This window comes from Babylonia areolata, chromosome 17 (genome assembly GCF_041734735.1).
Source record: "Babylonia areolata isolate BAREFJ2019XMU chromosome 17, ASM4173473v1, whole genome shotgun sequence".
Lineage (NCBI taxonomy): Eukaryota > Metazoa > Mollusca > Gastropoda > Neogastropoda > Buccinidae > Babylonia > Babylonia areolata.
The window spans coordinates 19,128,447-19,133,446 of record NC_134892.1 but is presented as its reverse complement, the minus strand read 5'-3'; the positions used below and the strand labels follow the sequence as shown (position 1 = coordinate 19,133,446).

Sequence of the window (5,000 nt, the reverse complement as noted above, 5' to 3'; positions counted from 1 at the left end):
TGTAAACAGCAATCCATTCTGAGAGAACGAAAACGCACACAGGTGTTTTGTTTGCAGCGGTAGAGAGATAGTGACGGATAAAACCGATCATACGCAATCCCATATAGGTAAATTTACGGATGTTTGACAAATGAGCTGCTGGAAGGAAAGACACACCAAGACCAAAAAGAAGAAAATTAAACTGATCTGCTATTAATCAATACAGCGTCAGGAAGACATTTTGATGAAACTTTTTAGGCAAGGTGAGTGCGGTCTTATCATCATTTAGTTGTAGCTTATTGAGAGTCAAACAGTCCTTTAGGTCGACAATGCGCACCCGTGTCTGAGTCACTAGTGCCTCCATTTTGGCTGTGGAGGCCGACTGATAAAGTTCAGCGTTATCAACAAAGTTCTCATTGACATCCCGTGATGTGTGGAGGCCGACTGATAAAGTTCAGCGTTATCAACAAAGCTCCATTGACATCGCGTGATGTGTGAAGGCCGACTGATAAAGTTCAGCGTTATCAACAAAGTTCTCATTGACATCCCGTGATGTGTGGAGGCCAACTGATAAAGTTCAGCGTTATCAACAAAGTTCTCATTGACATCGCGTGATGTGTGAAGGCCAACTGATAAAGTTCAGCGTTATCAACAAAGTTCTCATTGACATCCCGTGATGTGTGGAGGCCAACTGATAAAGTTCAGCGTTATCAACAAAGTTCTCATTGACATCCCGTGATGTGTGGAGGCCGACTGATAAAGTTCAGCGTTATCAACGAAACTCTCATTGACATCCCGTGATGTGTGGAGGCCGACTGATAAAGTTCAGCGTTATCAACAAAGCTCCATTGACATCGCGTGATGTGTGGAGGCCGACTGATAAAGTTCAGCGTTATCAACTGAGCTCTCATTGACATCGCGTGATGTGTGGAGGCCGACTGATAAAGTTCCTCATCCCATTTCATTAGCGTTCCATGTCACTATATCCAATCACACATCACCCAATTTTATTAGCATTCCATTCCATTATATCCCATTATTCCTCATCCCATTCCATTAGCGTTCCATGCCACTATATCCCATTATACATCATTCCATTTCATTAGCATTCCATGTCATTAGGACCCATTATACATCATTCCGTTTCATTAGCATTCCATGTCATTATGACCCATTATACATCATTCCGTTTCATTAGCATTCCATGTCATTATGACCCACTGTACATCAATCCATTTAATAAGCATTCCATGTCATTATGTCCCACCATGCATCATTCCATTTAATTAGCATTCCATGTCATTATGTCCCACCACACATCATTCCATTTAATAAGCATTCCATGTCATTATGACCCACTGTACATCAATCCATTTAATAAGCATTCCATGTCATTATGTCCCACTGTACATCAATCCATTTAATAAGCATTCCATGTCATTATGTCCCACCATGCATCATTCCATTTAATTAGCATTCCATGTCATTATGTCCCACTGTACATCATTCCATTTAATTAGCATTCCATGTCATTATGTCCCATTATACATCATTCCATTTAATTAGCATTCCATGTCATTATGACCCATTATACATCATTCCATTTAATTAGCATTCCATGTCATTATGACCCATTATACATCATTCCATTTAATTAGCATTCCATGTCATTATGTCCCATTATACATCATTCCATTTAATTAGCATTCCATGTCATTATGACCCATTATACATCATTCCATTTAATTAGCATTCCATGTCATTATGTCCCACTGTACATCAATCCATTTAATAAGCATTCCATGTCATTATGACCCATTATACATCATTCCATTTAATTAGCATTCCATGTCATTATGACCCATTATACATCATTCCATTTAATTAGCATTCCATGTCATTATGTCCCATTATACATCATTCCATTTAATTAGCATTCCATGTCATTATGACCCACTGTACATAATTCCATTTAATTAGCATACTGGGTATGTTCTTGTTTCCATAACCCACCGAACGCTGGCATGGAGTAGAGGATCTTTAACGTGCGTATTTGATCTTCTGGATGCGTACACACACGAAGGGGGTTCAGGCACAAGCAGGTCTGCACATATGGTGACCTGGGAGATCGGTAAAATCTCCACCCTTTACCCACCAGGCGCCGTTACCGAGATTTGAACCCAGGACCCTCAGATTGAAACATCAACGCTTTAACCACTCGGCTATTGCGCGGATAAGTATGAACGCCTTTTCCCCACGCCCGTACGTTTCTTTTCACGTCCGCATGACAGTCGCGCGCGGCAGTATGAACCTTGCCTTCCACAGCCACACCCAGGTTCGTCTGTGTGGGAAGAGCTACCGTTATCAGGCCGCCAGGAGGCCACACACAAGAGGAGACCCTGCACTGCTGCTGAGTCTTATCTCCTGTGAAGTTGTGTCCAGCCCAGCCCAGCCCTTCCTTCCGTTGTGTGGCTCCATTCACTTCACACGTCGTGCCGGGTCGACTTGAAGCGGTCTTTACGTTCCCGGACACTCTCCATCGAAATGTACTCACTCGAAACGTCAGGACCACTTCTTTTACCTGGAAATTAAAAGAAGCGCATCTGACTACTACCATATACTACTACTACAACTACTACTGCCGCTGTTGCTGCTATTACTACCACTGCTGTTACTACTGCTGCTGCTGTTGCTACTACTACAACCACTGCTGCTGCTACTGATGATAATTCTACTGCTGCTGTTTTACGACCGACTACTGTTAATACTACTGTTATTTCCACCATCACTTTTGCTGCAGGGGTTGCTACTCCTCCTCCTCCTCCTCCTCCTCCTCCTACTACTGCTGCTGCTGCTGCTGCTGCTGCTGCTGCTACTACTACAGTCACCACTTTTGCTGCAGCTACCACTACCACGATCTACCAAACACCCAGCCAGCCAGTACACTCAACTAACAAATCAGACAGCCAGCTAACCAATCAACCACCCATCCAACAAACAACCCAACCAACCACCCATCCACCCACCCACCCATCCAACCAATCACCCATCCACCCACCCACCCATCCAACCAACCAACCAAGCAGACACTCCTCCAGGCTGACCCTTCTGGCTGGCTTGCGGGGCTGGTGGAGGGACCGGGGGTAGCTGTCTGGTGAACAGGGGGTCCTTCACTTCCTCATACATGCCTTCCTCTGCAAACAGTCATCATTAATATCCTCATACATGCCTTCCTCTGCAAACAGTCATCATTAATTTCCTCATACATGCCTTCCTCTGCAAACAGTCATCATTAATTTCCTCATACATGCCTTCCTCTGCAAACAGACATCATGTGTGCATGTGGGTGTGTGTATGTGTGAATGTGTGTCTGCATGCTTCACATTTATTTGCTTATTTATCATCATTATTGTCTGTTTGTTTTATTTTCATTTACTGTTATTATTACAATTCTTTTTCATTTATTTATCTTTTTTTTCTCAAGGTCTGACTAAGCGCGTTGGGTTACGCTGCTGGTCAGGCATCTGCTTGGCAGATGTGGTGTGGGGTATATGGATTTGACCGACCGCAGTGATGCTTCCTTGAGCTACTGATACTGATACTCTTCAGCCTTTTCAGAGAGATACTGTGTGGCCATCGGGACAGTGAACTGTGCACTGTGTCCTGGGTTCGGCACAGAAGGTAGGGCTCCAACCTCTCCTTCCGCCGTGTTTGAACCCACCAAAGTCAGGTACCCCTGGAGGAGGAATTTTGTTTAATGTCCCGTCACACATATCGGTGATTGAAGACATTTTGTTAAAGTATTTATGAACAGATTTGAGTATTATCGGTTCGAAGGGATGGGAGATGTGAATGACTGGAAGGTTGGGGGAAACTGGGCAAATGAGGGTGAAATTTGAAAAAAAAAAAATCTAAATACAATCACAGGAAATTACTTAAAGAACTTCGTAAAAGAGAAGTCGTTAAACTGACAAGCGAAACAACTGATAATGAATGCAAAAAGACAAAAACATCAACGTTCTCAGTCACTTGTGAAGACACACTTTCGTGTACATAAGGCTTCATCAAGCTACAGTAAAAAAAATATAGGCTTAATTGTCAGGTTACTAAAGCATATGCACTTGACATTAGAACAATACTTGGTCCGTAATGAATTTGATAATAGTCTGAGAGCTGAACTCAGAATTGTAGCCACTGACAGCTGGTTGACGTGAGGACATTCACAATGGTAACGTACCATTCCTCAGGTCACAACACCGTGCTGAAGCTGGGCCTCAAACCCTGATCCCTGGGTCACACTGGATCACAAGTTCAACGCCTACCATACACTGCCTCGGTCGCTTTTGAATACGTAGAACCGGAATGAAACTGGAAACATGAAGAGCGAAGGCCCCCACACTGTTGAAGAAAACCTGGAGGTAACTCATCTGTTCATCAGTTGGCGGGGTCTGGAAGGATTATTCCCCTTAGATTGGATAGGTAATGGGTTGATTCATTCGTAATCTATTCACACAAGGTCGTGATTTAACTCTAAACCAACTGGAATAAATCCATTCACAGCGATCATTATTACCATGATATTTATACAAATTCAACATGAACAAAACACGATGAATTGAGTGAGAGAAAAACTGAGATAGAGAGAGCTAGTCAGGCATCTGCTTGGCAGATGTGGTGTAGCGTATATGAATTTGTCCGAACTGAGTGACGCTTCCTTTAGTGACTGAAGTGAAGTGAAGTGTGCAGTGCAAGGTCCACCTTACCATTCTGCGGGTCCTGAGAGGCCACAGGCTCCATCCAAGTTTTGCCTGCATCGTCGCACACTTCGGAATAGTCGCAGAGCACTGAAACACCAGCATAATAATGAGTGAGTGACTCAATGAGTGAATGAGGTATTAAAGAAAACGTGCCATGACCGTTAGCCCTTCAACTTGGCGACAAAACTAATTTGCCCCATAAACAGAAATCAGTTGTGACTGACCATCACCATCAGAATAGCAGGGGAGGAAACTGCTGTTCCA

The 5,000-nt window shown here is 43.4% G+C and overlaps 1 long non-coding RNA gene across 1 annotated transcript in view; it reads right to left on the bottom strand.

Moving 5' to 3' along the window:
• LOC143291711 (uncharacterized) overlaps positions 1-4,994 on the bottom strand; it is a 5,289-nt gene extending 295 nt beyond the window's left edge. Inside the window, exons 1-4 of the long non-coding RNA XR_013056569.1 lie at positions 4,961-4,994; positions 4,743-4,823; positions 3,084-3,173; positions 1-2,560 (exon numbers count right to left, since the gene is read on the bottom strand). The exon at positions 1-2,560 is cut by the window's left edge and continues 295 nt beyond it. This is a non-coding gene — a long non-coding RNA (uncharacterized LOC143291711). The remainder of the gene's footprint in view (positions 2,561-3,083; positions 3,174-4,742; positions 4,824-4,960) is intronic.
• Between the last annotated feature and the right edge of the window lie 6 nt (positions 4,995-5,000).